Source organism: Centropristis striata, chromosome 10, assembly GCF_030273125.1.
Source record: "Centropristis striata isolate RG_2023a ecotype Rhode Island chromosome 10, C.striata_1.0, whole genome shotgun sequence".
NCBI lineage: Eukaryota > Metazoa > Chordata > Actinopteri > Perciformes > Serranidae > Centropristis > Centropristis striata.
The window spans coordinates 3526608-3550732 of NC_081526.1; the positions used below are offsets into that span (position 1 = coordinate 3526608).

The 24125-nt window shown below is 35.7% G+C and overlaps 1 protein-coding gene across 8 annotated transcripts in view; it reads left to right on the forward strand.

The window, feature by feature from the left end:
- The window catches only part of map2 (microtubule-associated protein 2), a 165080-nt gene that overhangs the window by 55736 nt on the left and 85219 nt on the right, over window positions 1–24125 (forward strand). For all 8 annotated transcript variants that reach the window (XM_059342262.1, XM_059342259.1, XM_059342263.1 and 5 more), the window contains exon 3: window positions 17431–17568. The gene's annotated coding sequence lies outside the window, so the exon portion shown is untranslated. The remainder of the gene's footprint in view (window positions 1–17430; window positions 17569–24125) is intronic.

Consider the following 24125-nt stretch of genomic DNA (forward strand, 5'->3'; position numbering starts at 1 on the left):
ACAATGAAAATGAAGCCACAATTAAGAAAAAAAAAAGAAAAGTTATTCCAACTTTATGGGCAACCGTGTATTTATAGAAATGATTCGATTTGATTTCCCGATGCATCACGATGCGTTACATCCTCAATTTTTTTTATATTACACACATAGTAACTTTGTGTTACTTTTTCATCAATTAATACTACTGGTCTGATAAATGTGGCTTCAGTTTTTATTATTTAAAGTGCTTTACAAGTTCACTTTTGGAGTCAAGTTGTAACTTCCAACCACTTCCTACATTCCTGATAATTAAAATTTCTGTAAAGAAAAATACATAGTATAGGCTACTACCCATATTATCTGTCTGATTATCGATGATCAATTATGGACTGTAACGGAAGTCTCGCAAGGGTAAAGAACTGGTCCGTTGTTCCACCAACAGGATGAAAGCTGCGTTGTTCCTCCTGAATCTGAGGTTCCACTACGATACTAACTCACTTAATCCTATTAATCACTTTACTCAAGTTGAGGATTTGTTTAAGGATTTTAAAAAGTGTCTTTTTAGGGTGATGACGTCATAAAATATGACGACAGACATTCCACCGTCTCTGTGTTTGGATGCTGAATTTAATAGTATTTTTGATGACTATAAAGAGAGTGAGCCAGTGATAAGCTCATGTTTTTGTGTGGTGGTTCCTGTAGTCTGTACTAGTGTTGTCAAAAGTATCAATACTCAAAAAAGTATCGATACTAAAACACTGTTTCTGGATACGATACTCATTTTCAAAAGTATCGATACCCCCCGACCTTTCGTTTCAAACTGACCTATTACTGATGTTATCGTAGCATTAATGTTAGCCGTGTTATTATTAGCCGTTAGCTGCAGCTAGCAATTAAAGGCTGACGTCACGTTAATGATTATAAACAACGTAAATAAATAAATCAAGCATGTGGTATGCCCATATTACGTTAATTGACACAGTGTCAGAATACATAAGCATTAAGAGTTAATAACTTTACATAAATGTTGGAGACTGAAAAGTGTTATTTTCTCTCTTGAAGTCCCAGAATGAAGCAGAGAAAAGTCGACTTATCAAGCTTGCCTAATATTGTGCACAGCATACAACCTCAAAATATTGTTCTAATTGTTATTGTTTATTGTATTTATTTATTTATTTTTTGTACTACCTCAGACCTGAAGCTTGTTATCATAGTTGCAGTTTGTTTTTGTACAACTGTTTTTTATTATAAATATTTAACCTGTGGTTCTGTTCATTTTTACATCTTCTTTGTTCTTTGTTTTCATCCTTGTGGTATCGAAACTAGTATCGAGTATCGAATATTTTCCTGAGTATCGGTATCAAGTTGAAAATTTTAGTATTGTGACAACCCTAGTCTGTAGAGAAAGAGTTATAATGTTGATGTTGTTGTGTGTCTGTTCCTGTAGTCTGTAGAAAGAGAGAGTTGTAATGTTGGTGTTGTCAGCCACTGCAGCGGTGATGTAATGGCCCAGACCCCCCCCTCACTCCTCAGGCTACACTTTTCTTTCCTTCTGTCTCTTCTTGACCATTTCTCTCCTCCTCAGCATCTCTTTTCATCTCTTCGTCTCTTCTTTCATTTTCCTCTTACTCAGCTACCGACTGCCATTCACTGCCCTTCTACCGCTTCCTTTGTTGTCAAGGCACTCATACATATTAATATCAATTGTTATGAAATATACACACACATATTTCTGCAAACAGTACTTGCAGATACTTTCTTTTGTCTCATTTTAAAACAATAGTGATGGGTGCAACATGTTTTTCATTTTTAAAAGGAGAAGCAACAGTTTGTAGCTGAACGCACTGAAAATCTTTTTTCTGTCCTCAAACTAACAGTCTGAGACGGATCTGATCTAAAAAACATTCAGTTGACTTAAAGTCACTATGTGTAGAATTAGAAAGTGAATAACTTTGATGCACAACATTTTTTAACCCCTTCTAATGGCCAACATGGGTAAAAAATGACCCGCATTCCCTTCATGTTATTTAATGCTCCTGTGTGTTTCTCTGCTATATCTTTTGATATCAACTTATTTTATGATTGAATATTCCAAGTATTCTTTAAATATCTTGGTTTTGATAACAACAGATCATTATTTCCATTTTGCCTCTCATACTTTATGAAGAAAAAAAGTTTTTGTATTATTACCTAGCTAACTACTTGGCTAAGTAGCTTGCTAAGCTAACTACTTAGCCAAGAAGTTAGCTAAGTAGTTAGCTTAGCAAGCTACCTAGCCAAGAAGTTAGCTAAGTAATAATACAAAAACTTTTTTTCTTCATAAAGTACTTAGCCAAGAAGTTAGCTAAGGAGTTAGCTTAGCAAGCTACTTAGCTAACTACTTAGCCAAGAAGTTAGCTAAGTAGTTAGCTTAGCAAGCTACTTAGCCAAGAAGTTAGCTAAGTAATAATACAAAAACTTTTTTTCTTCATAAAGTACTTAGCCAAGAAGTTAGCTAAGGAATTAGCTTAGCAAGCTACTTAGCTAAATACTAAGCCAAGAAGTTAGCTAAGTAGTTAGCTTAGCAAGCTACTTGGCTAAAAAAATATTGGTGGATACGGGTCATTTTTGACCCATGTTGTGCATTAGAAGAGTAGTGACACAAAAAGGGATTTTATTAAAAAATGAATAAAGGAAAACATAAAATTAGGATGTATGACGATCAAAAAGAGGTGAGGACCGGCTGAAATGTCCTCATTTTGCAAAAATGTCCTCATTCTGTTGGTTAAAAACGTGTTCCGGTCCCCACTATGTAGGAAGTACAAGAACACACACACACACACACACACACACACACACACACACACACACATTCACACGTTTCCGGTCGTTGAGGACAGCAGTAACTGTGAGGGAGAGCAGGTTAATGAGGAGAGGTCTGATAAATGAGAGGCTAATAGAAAAGAATAATCACTTTGTCCAGTTTAAACTCTGGGAGAGTTTCTATTGAGCAGCTCAGATTTTTAATTTTAGTTATAAATTACATTCTGGTGTTGCTTTTTGCAGGCTGTCAGGTGGAAATGTTAAAGAACAGCCTGGAGTAAATGGTTGGGATTACTTTTATACAAAGTGTCAGTGTGTGTTTGTAGGGAAATCTTCCATTCTTGTTCTGAGGTGACTGAAGATTTCTTGTTTTTCTTTGTGTCATTAGTTTCTTTTCATCTTCAAGAGCACTTTGAGGTTCCTGAATCTCACCGCATGAAAGAATTATTGAGGGTTTTTGTATCTCTTCCATAAATGACAGTATTGTTATCAGCCCTTAAAACAGTTTGGTTTATACCATGAATACACATTAGAGGACAAGTTGGCTTGATAGATCATTCTGTGAGCAAATTAAATCTCCAAATTAAACGATAGATTGTGTTGGTTGTTCGTACCAAATACAATTTGTTTTCTTTTTTATTATTATTCAAGGATCTCCCTGAAGCAGCTGTCTCCAAGATGAGATATATTGCTCCCAATTTGTCATGGACTTCATCCTGCAGTCCACATAGAATGTAACGATAAATACTGCTTAGTAGGGCTGGGTGATATGGACCAAAATACAGCTAACTGTTAGCCTGTTAGCACATACACACTGTACTGCTACAGAGATAACTGTTAGCCTATTAGCACATACACACTGTACTGCTACAGAGCTAACTGTTAGCCTGTTTGCACATAAATACTGTACTGCTACAGAGCTAACTATTAGCCTGTTAGCACATACACACTGTACTGTGGTTATGTGCTAACTGTTAACTGCTAACTGTTAGCCTATTAGCACATACACACTGTCCTGCTACAGAGATAACTGTTAGCCTGTTAGCACATACACACTGTACTGCTACAGAGCTAACTATTAGCCTGTTAGCACATACACACTGTACTGTGTGTATGTGCTAACTGTTAACTGCTAACTGTTAGCCTATTAGCACTGTGCTACTGTGTACCTCGTTCCATGATGCTGGACTAAACTATGTTTATTATCGCTTGTGACTACTTGCTACTTAAGCGCTTGTTGTGGCGTCGAGTACTACGTCACATCCTGCTTAGCGTTCTATCCAATCAGCAACCAGGCTGTTTACAGGGGAGAAAAACGACCCTGCTCTTCTACAGGGACGAAAAAAGTCCCGTCAAAAGACCGCTCAGGACGGCTCGTATTCAATTTAGGGGCGTTTAAGCGAGGGAGACCCGCCTCATTCTGGGTATTCGACTGTAGTGGAAATACACCTAATGGCGTCATTTTGCACCCCTCCCATGTCCCACATCCTACAAGATCTGTAAATGTTGAGAATTTTAATTGATATCGGCATGTTTTATTGTTTATAATGGTTCTGCGTGCTTTGGGGAACCCTGAATCTCCTACTAGAGGGAACCAGCTGGCACTCCCGATGAGAAATGTCTCTGCTGAGAGTTTTATTGCAGCATCATACAGAGGCAGAGGTGAAGGCCTTAGCTTGCAGAGCACACACTCATTAAAAATTTAAGCTTTACATAACCACATGACTCAGAATCAAACCTTCTAGGAAACCATTTTACAGTATTACTGCATCATTACTGCATTATCCAAAGCTTTAAAAGTTATTTTTTGTTAATAGGCCCTGAGGAACGGGTGCATAATCTCACTACACAATACACAAAACTCCTTGAATGTTATAAGGAGGAAAGAGCTCGGTCACCTGAAACACACAAACATGCACGAGCACACACACACACACACACACACACACACACACACATACACACACATACATCACCCCCTGCAGACTGCATTAAATATGGCTTGACAGGTGGCTGCTGGATGTGCAGTCCCAGGAGACAGAACAAAGCACTTTCATCGTGTGTGTGTGTGTGTGTGTGTGTGTGTGTGTGTGTGTGTGTGTGTGTGTGTGTGTGTTAGAGGTGCAGGTTTGCATGAAAATGAGCAGAAAGCACCTTCACACTGAGGGAGGAGAGCTTGCTAAGATCAGTGTGACTTCCTGCAGATAACTGTTTATAACGCTCCATCTAGTGGCTTAAAACAGATAAAACAGAGTCAGATCACAAGAAGTGAAAACAGATTATGCAACATTTTACCTGTTAGAGAAAGGTGTTATGTTTAGTTTACTGTTTGACCACCAACAATGGATGAATTGACATTAATTGACCAAGTTTGACCCATTTTGTTTCAGTTTAAATGTGAGAAATAACCAGTTGCCTGTAAAAAATAAGACTGAAAATGAGGTTACTGTACAGCAGGGGTCTCAAACTCGTGGCCTGTGGGCCAATTGTGGCCCTCGTGGCGATATTTTGTGGCCCTCACCTTGATATGAAAGTTTAATGTGAGTTTTTTTATGAATGGCACTTTACTGTGTTGTGTGTGGAAGGTCCCTTTAATTACTTTTTTTGGTGATTTTGTGTCTTTTTTTTAATAGTAATTTTGTGTCTTTTTTTTAATAATTGTGTCTTTTTTAAATAACTTTGTGTCTTTTTTTAATAATTATGTATTTTTTAATAATTCTGTGTCTCTTTTGGTCATTCTGTCTTTTTTGGTAATTTTGTGTCTTTTTAAAATAATTTTGTATCTTTTTTTTTAATTTGGTGTCTTTTTGGGGTCATTTTGTGTCTTTTTTTTCCGTAATTTTGTGTATTTTTTTGTCATTTTTTGTCATTCTGTGTATTTTTTTGGTCATTTTGTGTCTTTTTTAGTAATTTTGTGTCTTTTTTTGGTCATTTTGCAAATTGTTTGGTTCTTACCAAGATTTAAAAACAAAAAACGTACAACTTTACACAATAAGCCCATTTCTAGATTTAAAAATCGTAATTCAAGAAGTCTTGTCAAATGAAATTATGTTTCTTTCTTTTTTTGAGACAGCCTTTTTTTGTAGTGCAGTTATAAAACAGTCTCAGAAGGTTCATTTTTAATAAGTTTAAATTGATCACAAGTACCTGAATCTGCTGAATGAGAACAGGTAATCGTTTGCTAACATCCGGCCTAAAAGAAGTTTGAGTGGAGAGCAAATATTATGAAGTACAAATATGACAGAGGCAAAGGAAGTGCAGACGGAAAAAAAATCTCAAACTGCTCCCTCCTAATAGGCCAAAATAATTCACTGTATTAAGAAAAAAATGTTTGCAATTTAAGTTCTTCCTTAATACATTCTATTTTCTTCTTTACAAAATCAGAAAGTATTAAATCAAACCTTCCTGTAATCTTTTTTTCCTTCTCAAGGACTTTCTCCTTCTCCTCCAGATTTGTCCTCCAGTTTTTCAAACTGTTCTGTTTGAGTTACCTGAATGAACTGGATGATTTTTTTGTGTGGATTATATTTTAAAAATGACCCTAAAAGGGTTTCTTTGCTCGCATGGCTTTGGTTTCACCTGAGGTGAGGCCTGTCTGTCTCCCCTCCAGGTGGATTAAATACAGTGAAAAACTCATGCACAAATACATATTCATATATTTACAATACAGTTGAAAGTTATATAAACTCTAGTAAAGATCTGATGTAGCTTTGGTCCTGCAGAGCGACAGTCATACACTGTAAAAAATTCTGTTGCTTTTACAGAAAAAAACTGTCAGCTGTGGTTACCAGAATAATTCTGCAAAAAATACAGTACAAATGTAAAGAACTTAACAGAACAACTTGTAAATTTTACTGGTATTCAGTGTACAATAAATAATAACTGAATGTTAATTTACTGGTATTCAATGCACAATAAGCAAAATCTGCATGTAAATTTTGCATAAATAATTAGTATAAAAGCAGCATCATCCTGTTAAATTAGCAGTAAAGTACGGTATAATCTACAACTTTAAAATGTATTTTGTTTTTTTAAATTACTACAGTTTTAGATGTAAAATTTAGAAGTTGTTCTGTGTTTTTTTTCGTCATTTTGTGTCTTTTTAAAGTAATTAAGTGTTTTTTCAGTCATTTTGTGTCTTTTTTGGTCATTTTGTATCTTTTTTGGTTACTTTGTATCTTTTTTTTGGTCATTTTGTGTCCTTTTTTGGTCATTTTGTGTCTTTTTGTCATTTTGTGTCTTTTTTTGGTCATTTTGTGTCTTTTTTAAGTAATTTTTTTCTGTCACTTTGTGTCTTTTTTTGTAATTTTGTGTCTTTTTTTGGTCATTTTGTGTCTTTATTTGGTCATTTTGTGTCTTTTTTTGGTCATTTTGTGTCTTTTTTGTAATTTTGAGTCTTTTTTTGGTCATTTTGTGTCTTTTTTGTAATTTTGTGTCTTTTTTTGGTCATTTTGTATCTTTTTTAAGTAATTATTTTTTTCTGTAATTTTGTGTCTTGTTTGTAATTTTGTGTCTTTTTTTGGTCATTTTGTATCTTTTTTAAGTAATTATTTTTTTCTGTAATTTTGTGTCTTGTTTGTAATTTTGTGTCTTTTTTTCTGTCATTTTGTGTCTTTTTTTGTAATTTTGTGTCTTCTTTTGGTCATTTTGTGTCTTTTTTAAGTAATTTTTTTTTTCTGTCATTTTGTGTCTTTTTTGTTGTTGTAATTTTGTGTCTTTTTTTGGTCATTCAGTTATTTTTTATTGTACACTGAATACCAGTAAAATTTACAAGTTGTAAAGATGCTGTAAAGATATTGACATATGTACTGCATTTTTTACAGGAAATATCCTGGTAACCACAGCTGACAGTTTTTTTCTGTAAAAACAACATGACATTTTTTACAGTGTAGACTTAAAGATAAATAACTGTCTGTCTACATTTGAAGCAGGTCGTTTTTATTTCACTTGAATCCCTTTTCATTGACTTTGCTTATTTCTGTTTGGTAACAGACGGTGTTTTGTAGTAATGGAGTTCAAAACCCCAGTAATGTAAATAATTATGCTGACAATGATATGTAATCATTTTTCAAATGGTTTGAGTGAAAAAGCTTCTCAGAGCTCAGCTGCTCTCTGCAGGGTGGTTTAATTGGTTTAATGGTGCTTATTTCCTGTTTGTTAAAGGTAAAATTATTTCAAGAGGATTCAGAGTAAATAAGACATTTATTCTGAAAGGGATTCCAATGATATTTTATGACTGAATGCATCTGCAGGTTGATGTGTTCTCACCTTGAGAGCCCAGAATGCTATCAGGTCCTTTCTGAAGCATCCTTCAGAAAACTACCTGCACAGAGCTGCCCTCTATAAGAGGAGGGGCCCCGGGGTCAGGGGCCTCTGGAGCGCTTCTTCTCAGAGCGTTCAGATCCTCTCGGAGAGACGAGATTTATATCAGTAGGGCTGTGACATGGAGAGTGTGCAGATCTTTCAAAAGGATTAATTAAAGCACCTGGACCTGATGGCAGGGCTGCCTCCAGCTGTTTTTTTTTTTTTTTAACTGGCAGATGTCTTCAAAGGCATTTTAACCATTTAACTGCCCCGAGAAGACTAAAATCTCTCTGTCTGGACAACTAACTGCACACTTACTGCAACCAATATCAAGTGCTTTAACACTTAACTTATTAACTGGAGCATTAACTGATGTAAGTTTTGGCAAAAAACATAAACTAAATGTTTGTTACTGACCTCAGAAAACTGAGCAGCGACTCCTTGGAGTGTCTGTTAGTCCAACCAAACACTGAACAAGACATTTACTGAACAAAACCTTCAAATAAACTGTCATTAAGTGAAAATACAGTGAAAGGGTCAAAGTTATGAGACCAAACCACTAAATGTTCTTTTTTATTTCTATATAACGATATATGTAGGGATGTCCCAATCAGGTTTTTTTTGCCTCCGAGTGATTTGATTTTGAGTTTCTGCCGATACCGAGTCCCGATCCGATACTTCCAGCTGTTTGTTTTTGAGATGACGTATCATGTTTGTGGTATTGAATGCAGCCTTTTCCTTGCCACCTCTTGAAATTCCCAGTTTACAGACCTCACAGTTTGCAATCGCAGTGTTATTTTCGTTCACTTTAAAATACTTTCATAAAGCAGACATACTCATGCGTCGGTTTAAAACTGCTGCCATGTTGTTGGTTTTATTCTTCTTCTTCTTCTTGCAATGGTGGCGGCACCAACTTTAAGGTGCATTAGCGCCACCTAGGTTGGAGTGTGTGAACTTCTGCTTTGTTTTTTTGACATGCAGCCTGCAGTAAAATGATATCATGCTGAATATACACATATCCGATCCCTGATCGGGACATAATGTCCGATTCCGATTGAGTCTGAAACCACGTGATCGGCCCCGATTTCCGATCACATGATCGGAGGGCAACCACTCGTTTACGATGATGTCAAGAGTTCAGAGAAAACATAATGAAGAACTAACAACAGACAAAACATTTGACATTAAACATTAAAAACTGTTAAAACAGTGAAAGGCAGAATTATTGGTTATCATAGTTCAGTTATTGGATATTATAGTTTAGTTATTGTTGTCATAGTTTATTTATTGTTATCATAGTTCAGTTATTGTTATCATAGTTTATTTATTGATTATTATAGTTTAGTTATTGGTTATCATAGTTTAGTTATTGGATATCATAGTTTTAAACTGGCCCATAATTAGTTATAATTGTGTTGAGTTTGAGTGAATGTTGTCAGATGTTCCAGGTAGATGCAGCAGAAAAACTGAAATCAGTTTTTAAAGTATTATGGGGCTTATCTGCAACAAAAACAGTGTTTTGGAGAAATAAATGAATCAAATCAGAACAAGGTGTCACTTGTACACCAAGTCCTCGTTTTCAAATTCTCAGCTTTCCTGTTTATTTATTCATTTATTTATTTATTTATTTATGCTGTAACATAAAAGAAAGAACAGACTGGATGCACTTTCTTACAATAAAAACTGAGTCCAGCTCTTTATATTTCAGATCTATTTAACTTGGATGTCTCTGTAATGACGGAGGAGGAAACAGGAATAAGAGCAGAGTTGATGTTTCTGGCTGATGTTGGACCTCCTGCTAACTTTTCTCTCAAGCTGATCTGTGCACAAGTGAAAATGACGACCCTGGTGGTCTTCACACGCTGTAATTTACACCCACGATGCTTTGCATGAGCTGTAATGACACTGTGGAGAAATGTGTCCGAGGCTCCAGACTTCTCCAGACCTGCTCCTGGTCCCTGTCTGCTGTGTCACTACAGTTCACATTTGACTCTAGGAAAGGCCTCCACCAAACTCTTTTTCCCCTCTTTCTATTAATTATGAGTCATTTCGCTCCAAGGCACTTCATTTGCATTTTTATTGGAAACTCTTGACCATACATAATTGAAGTTACATGGGTTGATCATGTAGGGCAGCATGGCACATCTCACAATGAGCTTTAATACACAGTCTTTATGCAGAGTTTACTGCAGATTTTGGCTGGCTGCTTCATTTTTAGGACTTTTTGATGTCACATATGTTTGTAGGGTAACACTTTATATTAAGGTACACATATTCAACATTAATTAGTTGCTTATTAGCATGCGCATTAGTAACAAATTAGCTCTTAATTAGTTGATAGAAGTTGTCTGTCGTGGTTTTGTTGCAAAGTCTGTCTATGCCATTGACTGAATGAATGCAACCCAATGACCACATGCAACAAATTAATTAAAGACACAGTTGATAGTATTACTGACTTTTTGGATTTGATTTTCTTCCTCTGCAAATGAAACAAACTTTAAAGTCAGTAATGACTAGCAACACTGCTCCAAGTATTTCTGTAACTCTGCTAAGCGAGTTGGGTATTCGTGGACGGAGCTTGAAACTGGCAGTTAAAAACAGCAAAGCAAGCAAGTGAGTGGTTGTGGATGAGAAGAAGCATGTTAGCTGGGGAGTTCGTTGAGGGATTTGTTATGTTTTAGCTAAGAATGCCACGCAGAACCAACGGCACTGAGCAGCATTAACGGAGCCAGTAAGGCTAGACACAGCCTTAGTCGTTGGGGAGGGCCGCATGGTGCTAACGATGGTGCTAACGATTATTAGGGCCACGGGGCAATCGCGCCGAGCACTAGCCTCTACAGCTATTGCATTGTTATACTGTGGATTTTCTCTTCTTCCTCTTCCGGACACAATTTCGTCCCGCTACTAGTCACAAATTATGTATCAAAACGTGCGGTTTGATCAGGATCGGTTTGCTATTACTTTTTTCTACGAAATAGGAATTTTGCTGTCACTGTGCCGGAACATTCTACAGCGGCAGTTAATTCCGTTGATTGCTCTGCTCTGATTGGTTGACCCCAAAGCCTTTCATCCTTTCATCCATCTCTCATAGAAAGAGAGAATCAGACACAGACAGACAGATAGACAGACACAGGTAACTTTATGTGATTACAGTTACAGATACACACACACACATGCACAGGTAAGTGCGCACACTCCTCCAGATACACGTTTCACACACACACACACACACACACACACGCACATTTTGAGGTTAAAGGTCATAGGTTGCTGTATAAATAAATACTTGAAAAGGAATGCTTGTTGTAGGTGTGCTCCTTGTATATTATATAGTATCATAACATTACTAGTATTAATTGTTTGAAATCTCTGAAGAATCTCATCATAGTGTAAACACACCGGCAGTAGCCCCCGTGGCCCTTTCAGAATTTCCCCAGAGGAAATTTCCTAGTTTCTATTGTTAATTTCACTCAGGCACCTTTCAGGACAGCCCCAGGTAGCATAGCTGCAGGTTCCTTGGGTTTTGATTAGTCGGAAGGAAAACACACGAGTCCCCGGCTGGCTGCGATGCTCTTTGGTGGATGCGTTGGGGAAGAATTTAAAGAATCATGTATTAGCTGGTGAGGTTAAAGAGTTTTTTTGTGGTGGGGGTGTGGAGGGGGGTCTTTCCAGGACGCTGGTTACACCGTTAAGCCTTTCTGAGGTGTCGTGGGTCAAACTTAATGAAACATCAATGAGGGAAGGTGCCCACTTGATAACCCCAATGACATGCTGCATACTGCTGGTGGCTAGGAGAGCTAGCTGCTGATTACTCTTAGTTAATGTCTTACTGGTTGTATAATAAGGCCATGCAGAATAAGGCATTAATAACTACTTAATAATGAGCCAATATGTTACTTATTTGCATGCTAATAAACAACTAATTCATGTTGAATACCTTAATATAAAGTGGTACTGTTTACAGTCCTATAAAAATGATCTACTATATAAAACAACTTTTCTTTAAGACCTTAAAAGTGATTAAAGAGAGCGAGTGGTGAATGCACCATAAAGCAGCATAATAAGGAGCAGAGGAACCTTCTGCCCAAGGTGTGTGTCTCCTCCTAAAGTGCTGTGTGGGAACCAAACTGCATATTTAGCAGAGAACATGCAGCCTGTCCAAGGTCCTCGTCTGATGTATGACTCACTGGTGACCCTCTGCTGCTGCCGAACCGAAGCAAAGAACAGAAATGTGTCTTCTGCTTCTGTAAACATCGCAGCTTTCTAAGCTCTGAGGCTTTTGGCTTCCTCAGCCACAGGCTGCCGTCCATTTCAATACAGACACTCTTCTTTCTTTCTCTTTCTCTGTAAAGCACCAAAGATGCTTCATGAGACCAGAGAAAAACATTTTCGGGGTAATTACAAGCTGCTGTACCTGCTGTGAGACGAGAGCTAAAGTACCATGTGGATAATGCTCCATATATACATATATATATATATATATATATATATATATATATATATACATCAGCAGACTTTAAAAGATTTAGAAAAGACTCCTGGAAAACTATCAGCTCACATCTAAAGACAAGAGTTGAGAGCATGGGTCTCAAACTCGCGGCCCGCGGGCCGATTGTGGCCCTCGTGACGATATTTTGTGGCCCCCACCTTGATATGAAAGTTTAATGTGAGTTTTATGTGAATGGCACTTTACCGTGTTGTGTGTGGAAGGTCCCTTTAATTACTTTTTTTGGTAAATTTGTGTCTTTTTTAAAATAATTTTGTGCCTTTTTTGGTAATTCTGTGTCTTTTTTGGTCATTTGTGTCTTTTTTAAAATAATTGTGTGCTTTTTTGGTAAGTCTGTGTCTTTTTTGATAATTTTGTGTCTTTTTTTGGTCATTTTCTGTCTTTTAAAAATAATTTTGTGCCTTTTTTGGTAAGTCTGTGTCTTTTTTGATAATTTTGTGTCTTTTTAAGTAATTTAGTGGTTTTTCAGTCATTTTGTGTCTTTTTTTGTAATTTTGTGTCTTTTTTCGGTCATTTTGTGTCTTTTTTTGTAATTTTGCGTCTTTTTTGGTAATTCTGTGTCTTATTTTTGTAATTTTGTGTCCTTTTTTGGACTGGTAGATTGTAATGTCAATCATTTCTCTACAAAGTGGCTCACTGGTAACATTAACTAACATTGGCGCAAAGTGACAATCCTGTCAGCTTCAAGTCATTAAAATTGTTTGGCTGCACTTGGAATTCCACGTACAAACGTCTTTTTATTTATGTTAATATGTTGGATGTTGTTTACACTACAGTTAATTTAAAATGTTTAAATAAAACATATTTGGGTTAAGGCATGGAGTGAAGGAATAACTAATTTAGTTGAAATCATTTGGTGAGCTTCGTCCCCCCAGTTCAAACATTAGAAATGGAATGAATGAATAGAAACAAAATGGAGTTCAGTCTGATAATCAGCTGCTGCACTTTTTAATCAACTATATTGGCAACGGAGGTGTGCAGGCAACTTTTTATTGCCTCTCTCCTCCAGAACTCCCACCTCCTCTTTTATTCAGGGATCAGAGAATATAAGCCACTTTTTGTTACATGGCAAAGAAAAGACTCTGCTGCTGACTCACACACACACACACACACACACACAGCTTTGATCCTTTGAAAAAGCAGCAACCCTCAGTAGAACTTAATCTTTTTGCTCATAAAAATGAATTGTATATGAAATATAATGTTGTTATTGAGGTTCTGACCACACTGAGGTACACCAGTGTGTCATCACTGCAAAAAACAACAAAAAAATAAGAAATAAATAACTAGAATTAAGCAAACACATGCTCAAAACAAGTAAAATGATCTGCCAGTGCAGTAAGTTAATGTTTCTTTGCAAGAAAGAAACATTAGAAGATTCTTTAACTAATTAAAAATGATATGATATTGAAACAATAAATCCAAATATACTTATTTTTGAGCAATTGTGCCTTGAAAAGCCCAACTGTAGTAACATGTAATTAAGTAAGTAAGTAAGTAAGCAAGTAAAGTTTATTTATAGAGCACTTTTCACAGATAAAAAGTTTTTGTTTTATTACATAGCTAACTGCTTGGCTAAGTAGCTTGCTAAGCTAACTACTTAGCCAAGAAGTTAGCTAAGTAGTTAGCTTAGCAACCTACTTAGCCAAGGAGTTAGCAAAGTAGTTAGCTTAGCAACCTACTTCGCCCAGGAGTTAGCAAAGTAGTTAGCTTAGCAAGCTACTTGGCAAAATACTTAGCCAAGAAGTTAGCTAAGTAGTTAGCTTACCAAGCTACTTAGCCAAGGAGTTAGCTAAGTAGTTAGCTTAGCAAGCTCCTTAGCCAAGGAGTTAGCTAAGTAGTTAGCTTAGCAAGCTACTTGGCTAAATACTTAGCCAAGAAGTTAGCTAATTAGTTAGCTTAGCAAGCTACTTAGCCAAGGAGTTAGCTAAGTAGTTAGCTTAGCAAGCTACTTGGCTAAATACTTAGCCAAGAAGTTAGCTAAGTAGTTAGCTTAGCAAGCTACTTAGCTAAAAAAAATGGATGTGCGTCATTTTTCACCCATGTTGTGCATTAGAAGAGTAGTGACACAAAAAGGGATTTTATTAAAAAATGAATAAAGGAAAACATAAAATTAGGATGTATGATGATCAAAAACAGGAAAACCTGGAATACTGAAGAATGAAAATAATTTATTGCAATGATATAGAACATAAAACTCTGTCGGGTCACTTTAGACCATGTTGTGCATCAAAGGGTTAATAAAACATTGATTAATATCATGCTTTTCTCATTACATGATTACAGTCACTGTCAGAACTATGAGTCCATGCATTAGCTGATTGCTTTGGACAAGATAGAGCAGTAATGACAATTATTTCAATCAAATATCTACTTGTTCTTTTTTTTTAAATGCAGAAGGGAAAATGAGATTACATCTTCAGGCGAAAAAAAGTATTTTAGGAAAATAAAACAACAGAAGTGTCTGTCTTTCTGATGTCTTTCTCTAACAATTCTACACACATATTGAAATATTAATACGCCTGAAACTAATCTACTTAAAAGCATTCACTTGATATTTGTCGTCTTATTAATTAACATATTGGCAAGCGAGCGACACTTTCATCTCTTAAGCACTCAAATGATTTTAAGTTGAGTCTAATGTTCTGATCTACTTGCAGCCATCAGTGTTGCTTGAGGGGAAATATATTGTTGAATGCAGATGAGAGCTGCAGCTCTGGCCCCTCAGCAACTTTTAACATTAGTAGTGAAACAGAACAACTTGTATTAGCCTGCAGCTATTCCCTCAGTTAGTGCCTGCAGGTGCTCCTAATAATAACCTCCATCTGAGCTCAGCAGTCATCAGATACTCTGTCAGACATTCAGCAGCGTTTTGGTTTTGGAATTATGAAACATGGATCCTGGGACAAAAGTAGGTTATTAATGGCTGTGAGATATAATATAATCATAATAATGTATAATGTAAGAAAGCTGCAGTATATAAGTAGAGGAGATACAGAGTAAGCATACAATTAATTCTGGAGTTGGTTCAAACTACCCTTTTTTAAAGTTTATGTCACTTTAAAGCAGGGGTCTTAAACTCAAATTACCTGGGGCCACTGGTGGCAGTACCAAAATGATAAAAAAAAAAAAAGACACAAAATGACCAAAAAAAGACACAAAATTACAAAAAAAAAGATACAAAATGGTTGAAAAAAACACAAAATTATTTTAAAAAAGACACAAAATGACAAAAAAGACACAAAATTATTTAAAAAAGACACACAGTTATTTAAAAAAGACACAAAATGACCCAAAAAAGACATAAAATGACCAAACAAATACACAAAATTACTATAAAAAGACACAAAATTACCAAACAAAGACACAAAATTACTATAAAAAGACACAAAATTACCAAAAAAAAAAGACACAAAATTACCAAAAAAGACAGAATTACCAAAAAAGATACAAAATTATTTAAAAAAAGACACAAAATTATTAAAAAAAGACATACAATGACCAAACGAAGACATAAAATTACTATAAAAAACACAAAATTATTTTAAAAAGACACAAAATTACCAAAAAAAGACACAGAATTACCAAAAAAGACACAAAATTATTTAAAAAAGACACAAAATTATTAAAAAAAGATTTAAAATGACCAAACAAAGACACAAAATTACCAAAAAACACAAAATTATTTTAAAAAGACACAAAATTATTTTAAAAAGACACAAAATTATTAAAAAAAGATTTAAAATGACCAAACAAAGACACAAAATTATTTTAAAAAGACACAAAATTACCAAAAAAAGACACAGAATTATATAAAAAGACACAGAATTATTTAAAAAAGACACAAAATTACCAAAAAAAGACACAGAATAACCAAAAAAGACACAAAATTATTTTAAAAAGACACAAAATTATTAAAAAAAGATTTAAAATGACCAAACAAAAACACAAAATTACCAAAAAAAGACACAAAATTACCCAAAAAGTAATTAAAGAGACCTTTATATAGCATACACTCACTGATATTGTTTTTTTTTTTTCCGCTGGGCCTTTTTTTTGTAGATTAAACACGTTTTGCTGCTCCGTACTCAGCAGTAAATTGCTGACCTGCCGTGCAAGTTCCTCATCCAAACCCACAGGAAAACATGGAACTATCCCTTTAAATCACTTCTCTTTATGGTTGAAGCAGTTTGTGGTGTCATGTGTTTCTGTTATTGTAATATAAGGTACATATTTGGCATTTGGTATTTTTTTCGTTGCCAGTTTTTTGATGAATTATTAACAATTCCTCCACATCACCAGCATCCATCTGGACCCAATACACAAACAACAAATGGTGGTAACAAACAGAGCTTTATATGCAAATGATCCAACAGCTGATGGTTAGTTATTATCATCATTCATACTGGCTGTCACTTCATAGCCGCTTTATTAGGTAAACCTTGTTTAAACTAGTAATAATAATCATAATAGTCCTGCTAAATCCTACATTTATGGAGGTCATAATGTTCCAGTTTTGTTTTTGCGAGGTGTTTTTATCTCAGAGGTCACTGTTTTATTTTGTTTCCAGCCTCGTCTGTCGAGTGGCTCACAGAAAAACACAATGAACTCATCCTCTTTGTTTCTTTTCTCTCTTTTTCTCTTTCAACTTTCCTGAATTTGACTCATTTAAAAAAAACAACAACATGTTATTATGGTTTCTGCTGCTTTGTTGTGGACCAGCTGTCTGAATGGGGATTGAAATCATAAGTAATGTTCAGTTTAATGTGGATATACGGATTCATAAAATAATAATAATAATAAAGTTATAATCTAATCTGCTTTTTCCTAACTTCCAGGTTCTACTGGCAGGCTGTCCCTCTTGGATTTTGATATTCTTCTGACAATCTTGACGTCAAACCGGTGAGATTTGGAGAGAGGACAGAAGTTTTTGCATCAAGCTTGAGTCATCCTCCAGTCCCTGAACACCTCAGCAGGTAACCACGGATACCTGTCAGAATGTTTTACCATATATGGAGTCTGCTTTACACCTAAACCACAGATCAAATTCTGCCAAATCTCAAATGATCCATTTAAAGGAAACAACACAAGCTGTTAAATAAATAAATACATCGTAGGAAAAACAAGTTGTTTTTGACATAACATGTTGTAGATCTCTCTCTCTCTCTCTCTCTCTTAGCTAAGGAGTTAGCTTAGCAAGCTACTTAGCCAATAAGTTAGCTAAGGAGTTAGCTTAGGAGCTACTTAGCCAAGAAGTTAGCTAGGGAGTTAGCTTAGGAGCTACTTAGCCAAGAAGTTAGCTAAGTAGTTAGCTTAGCAAGCTACTTAGCTAAATACTTAGCCAGGAAGTTAGCTAAGTAGTTAGCTTAGCAAGCTACTTAGCCAATAAGTTAGCTAAGGAGTTAGCTTAGGAGCTACTTAGCCAAGAAGTTAGCTAAGTAGTTAGCTTAGCAAGCTACTTAGCCAAGAAGTTAGCTAAGTAGTTAGCTTAGCAAGCTACTTAGCTAAATACTTAGCCAAGAAGTTAGCTAAGTAGTTAGCTTAGCAAGCTACTTAGCTAAATACTTAGCCAAGAAGTTAGCTAAGGAGTTAGCTTAGCAAGCTACTTAGCCAAGAAGTTAGCTAAGTATTTAGCTTAGCAAACGACTTAGCTAAATACTTAGCCAAGAAGTTAGCTAAGTAGTTAGCTTAGCAAGCTACTTAGCTAAATACTTAGCCAAGAAGTTAGCTAAGTAGTTAGCTTAGCAAGCTACTTAGCTAAAAAATGGATATTGGTCATTTTTGACCCATGTTGTGCATTAGAAGAGTAGTGACACAAAAGGGGATTTTATTAAAAAATGAATAAAGGAAAACATAAAATTAGGATGTATGATATCCAAAAACAAACTAATTGAGGAAAACCTGGAATACTGAAGATATAGAACATAAAAACTCATACATGTCGGGTCACTTTAGACCCATGTTGTGCATCAAAGGGTTAACAAAAACATCTCAAATGATCCATTGAAAGGAAACAACACAAGCTGTTGAATAAATACATCGTAGGAAAGACAAGTTGCTTTTGACAAAACATGTTGTAGATGTCTCTCTCTCTCTCTCTCTCTCTCACTCTCTACCCCCTCACTTTGTCTCTCTGTCTCACTCAAATTCAATTCAATTCAATTCAATTGGCTTTATTGGCATGACATAACACTTATGTACATATTGCCAAAGCAAGCGTAACAATAAATTATTATAATTCTATCATTCATTTTAAAGGAATTAAGAAAAGAAAAACTAATAACAATAAAAGAAAGCAATAGTTACAATCATTGAATTACAATCAATCTAACCGTCCCAGCAAAGAAGAAGAAAGAAAAAAGAAAAAGAAAACACTCTCTCTCTCTCTCTCTCTCTCTCTCTCTCTCTCTCTCACTCTGTCTCTCTCTTTCACTATTTCAGTTTTTTTTCATGTACATTAATTTTCCTTTCCACTTGTCGGACAATTGTGAGGAGAACCTTCAGCAGAGTTTTTTCCTTCTGATATGTATCTATACAACTTCTAGAAAGCAATAAACCTAAAACAACATCGATACAACGATACTATTGTTTATCATGATAGTTTCTGGCAAAATATATCATCCTAAATGTTGCTGTTGAATTCGTTTCACCACATAAGCATCTAAATAATTTCTACTAATACGAAGATGAGAAATAAAACCTTCTTTAACTCACTATGCCTGAACAAATGAAGCCAGAAGCAGCTAAAAACCTCGTATTAAAAGCCTATTCACAGCCACGTTCATTTATCCTAAACAGTTGAGACGTGGTGAATACCTGTCAGAGAGAGAAAAAGAAACATTTGCAACAAGAGAAAGAGAGAGACGAGAGAAGAGAGAATGGCTGTTACCTCCGCAGATGAAATGGCTGTGTGGGTGGATGTACATGTGAGTGCAGGCTGCTAGGAGCTGTGAGTGGGAAGTGGGTACTGAGTGGGAAGAGAAGAGCTGCTTTAGTGAGACGATCAGCACCGAGGCCCGCTGAAAGGCAGTCACGCTTTCATGGCTTCTCTTTGTTACTGTACTTGTACAAAGACTCAGTTCCAGGTAGTGAGTTGGTTATAGATGGTGGATGAGAGACTTTTATGCACGTCTGACTCCGTCTGTGTATGCATGTATGTGAGAGGGTCACTGGATGGTTTTATTCCCTGTTAACCCAACCGTTTTTATACCAAGTCATTATCTAGTTACCAGAATGGGCAGAACTATGATACAATAGACTGAAAAAGCACATTTGAGTTACAGTGGGTGTAAAAAAAAGACATCTTTCTAGAAGCATTACAGCTGAGGCAGCAGATGCAAGTCTAGGTACATCTAAAAAAATCTGAATATCATGAAAAAGTTCAATATTTTTGGTCAAAATCACCTCCATGCCACCAAGTATTAATGCAGTAATTCATGCAAAAGGAGCCCAACCAAGTATTGATGTATAGAAATGATCATACTTTCCAGAATCTTGGCATTTGTGTTTAAAATATCCTTTTTTATTGATCTTATGTAATATTCTAATTTTCTGAGACACTGAATTTTGTGTTTTTTATTATCTCTAAGCCAGAATCATCAAATAACAAGAAAAACAGGCTTGAAATATTTCACTGTACATGTTATGAATCTATGTAATATACGAGTTTCACTTTCTGAAATAATTGACACAAAATATTGAATTTTTTTCACAATATTCAAATTTTTTTAGATGTACCTGTAGTCCTGGAGAAGCTTTTTTATTTTATGAGTCATATATGCTAATTAAGAACAAATACAGATAGAGATACAATAGCTGCACATTGCTACATAAGAGCATATTTCATGAGAACCCTAAAGCCCGACTGTAAAAAGTGTGTGAAAGAACAGCAAGAATGGGGAATATTTAAAACAAAGGACTAATGATGAATAAGGGTAAAGCATGGGTTAAGAAAAATCAGGTCAGATCTAACGGACAGAGCATTATATTACATTACGTTACATTAAATGTCATTTAGCTGATGCTTTTCCAAAGCGACTTACAATAAGTGATTCAACCTGATGGTTCTAGCCTTAGACCACAGGAACCAAGTAAAAACATACGTTTTAAAGGAGACATACACTGTAAAAAATCAAAACAACTGTTGTTTTTACAGTAAAAAACCAGGCTGATTCTTCTGATGTTGCAGCAAGAATCTGCAGGATCTGGTGGTGGCGGTGATGTTTGCATTGAAGGACAGTTGGTTGTTGAGAGTAACGCCAAGGTTTTTAGTAGTATTGGTTGGTTTTTAGTAGTAGTATTCGTTAGTAGACAACGAAGCAAAAGATGGTGCTCTTTGTCCAACAAAGGGCTGAAAACACACTCAATCTCCATTGATGAAGCCTTTCTTTTAAAGCCAAGACCGCCATCTAGTGGGGTCAAAAAATAAAGCAAATGGTTCACGAGGCTTCATTGTCCCAACACTAGTTTTTAGCGTCTTGGTGGAGACAGCCACTGTGTCCCTTCCTTCCCTGGGAGGTAAAGTAGCTCAGTCTTTCCCAGGTTGAGTTTGAGGTGTGAGGAGCCAATCTGAAGTGGCTGATAATCATTATGAATAATTGATTGTTTGTCAGTTTATATATCAATGTCATTATTTGAGACATGCTGCTATTGAGCGTTTGGCTGGCGATGCCACTATGTGTTACCTTGTCTGTTTAGTAAATAATGTCAGCTGATCATGACATATCACTTCACACCAACGAGGTGAAACAACTAAATGTTACATCGTCTTTGCTGCAGTTTGAATGTTCAAATTGTTAGACTTTTCAAATGCAGCCTGCAGCAGACTTGTTTTTAAACTGGATAAAGTTAGAGTGACGAGTCAGCAGAATGAAGCATAAAACAGAGTTCAAATATTTCTTTCTGGCGTTCTGGTGGCTCACTGGTAATAAAGTATTAAAATGCCAAAATAGAGCATACAGTCAAAAAACTGCACAATAAAATATTAGACTATGGTGTCCTTTGATTGTTCCCGATATACAGTCATGGAAAAAATGATTAGACCACCATTGTTTTCTTCTATTTCTTGTTCATTTTAATGCCTGTTACAACTAAACTTACATTTGTTTGGACAAATATGATGATAACAACAAAAATAGCTGATAAGTGTTTAATTAAAGAGCTGATATCTAGACATTTTCCATGGTTTTCGTCATAATGATTTTGGTTATTATCAAGAAAGTTATGAGACCAAACCGCTAAACGTCCTTTTTTATATCTATATAACGTTATATATAACTTTATTGACACGTTGCCATGGATACGCATTGTTCTGCTTCTCTCCTGATGACGGCTCGCCTTGTTAGTGACCTGTCAATCAAAGGTAGCCCCGCCCCAAATCATACGATTCTTTATCTTCTATTTTCTTCTAAATGGGGCCATTATTTACACTATTAACATCAGATTGTTTTACTAGTGATTGAGACCATAGTGTTGTCCTGAAAAAAATTTCTGAGGTAATAAATCAAGTGAGAAGTTTTCTCATTTTGCATTGAAATGAATGGACCAAAATGCTTCTGCAGCCAAACTTAGCGCCCCCTGCTGGAATACCCAGTAGAATGCAGCTTAAGGCACTTCCTGGTTTGCCTCCCTGCTCAGACCCGGAGGTTGCCGCCTTTGTAAACCTCACACATTGTCTGCGCAGATACTCTACAGACTATTGCATTTTGGTTAATTTCTTGTAATTGTTCTTGTATTGTAATTTGATCTGCACCAGAGTACGATTGAAACGTTAATAAACCACCAAACGAACCATAACAAGGATTTAACTGCACCAGAGTTCGATTGAAACGGACTAAACTTTGGCTTGTAAAAGCATTTTAGACATCTCAAAAGGTAATGGTAATGAAATAATCTACTTGTTTAGGGAAACACCAGGATTGGTGAAGAGAAACCAAACTTAGTCTCCGTCCAGTCTACCAACGTCACCATACTTTCACTCTGTCTAGCTTATAAAGGATAGATCTCATTATTCACACCACTATAATCCTTAATATTCCTTTAAACAGGAAGCAACTGGTGTCTTTTCTTCCTTCTCTATCAGTACTTGGGTTATAAGCTTTTAAAGGCCCATCCAGCACTAATCACATAATTCCTGGATGGGAAGCTGCTAAGAGGCATTATTTTATGCTGTTCAACATCTTTTTACTTTCATGCCAAAAAAAATCCCAAGTGCACATATTTCATAGAAGAAAAGCCTTTGAAGCCGCATTTACAATACACCTCAGCTACACCTCTCCACTCAAAGCTCTTTTATCAGCGTCTTAAAGCATGCATGAGTTCGTTTTAGGTTTTAGGAGAAGACGGGTAAAGATGCTGAATGAAAAATAGATACTGACATGATGATGATTTTAGCATATCTGTCCAACCTTATTATGTAATGTAGTCTCTAGTGTTTTACCTGTGAAGATCTAATAATAACATAGACTTAAAGAACTATACTGCTCTACAAAGTCTAACTGCAGTTACTACATTTTTGGTCAAAATTGAGTTATAACCAAAAATGAACTCCTTGATGTCTGTTTTATCTTGTTACAAAGTTTTAGATTTCAATTCTGCTTTATTTCAGATAAATAATTATATAAAAACCACAAAATCCAACTCAAAACCAAAGCAATAAATGCACATACCACGGTCTGCTTTGGATATATATACTAATTTAAACATAAAAATTAATAGAAATTATAAGTTTATTTAAAAGGGAAATTATTATCTAGATAGTGATGAAGTAAAAAAGTGAGAAAAGATTATATTAAATCTAAAATTTAACATTTCTTTATGATATTAAGTCGAAAATATGCAAATATTTGAATAGAGTTGTAACGCTGCCTGTTCCACCAGTAGAGACTGCCCTCTGGTGGCCGCTGCTGTGCACTACAATACATTATGTAAATAGAGCATGGGTTTCAAACTCGGGGCCCGTGGGCCACTTGTGGCCCTCGTGACGATATTTTGTGGCCCCCACCTTGATTTGAGTTTAATGTGAGTTTTATATGAATGGCACTTTACCTTGTTGTGTGTGGAAGGTCCCTTTTAATTTAGTTTTTTGGTAATTTTGTGTCTTTTTTAATAATTTTATCTTTTTTTTAAATAATTTTGTGTCTTTTTTGGTCATTTTGTGTCTTTTTTGTGTCATTTTGTGTCTTTTTTTAAGTAATTTAGTGTTTTTTAGTAATTTTGTGTCTTTTTTTTGGTAGTTTTGTGTCTTTTTTTGGTCATTTTGTGTCTTTTTTAAGTAATGTAGTTTTTTTCTGTCATTTTGATACTGCCTCCAGCGGCCCCCAGGTAATTTGAGTTTGAGACCCCTGAAATAGAGCATCTCCCTACTAGTTTAATAGACAGAGTCTAGATAGAGTCTTTATTTTTGACGGTATTAAAACACATACTGTGTGTATTTCTAAAACCCTGGTATACAGTAATACAGTAGTGCTGTAGTCTACCATGTATGAATATGACAAGGATCTCTTTAGGCCTTCTGGGGGGAACTTGATCCAGC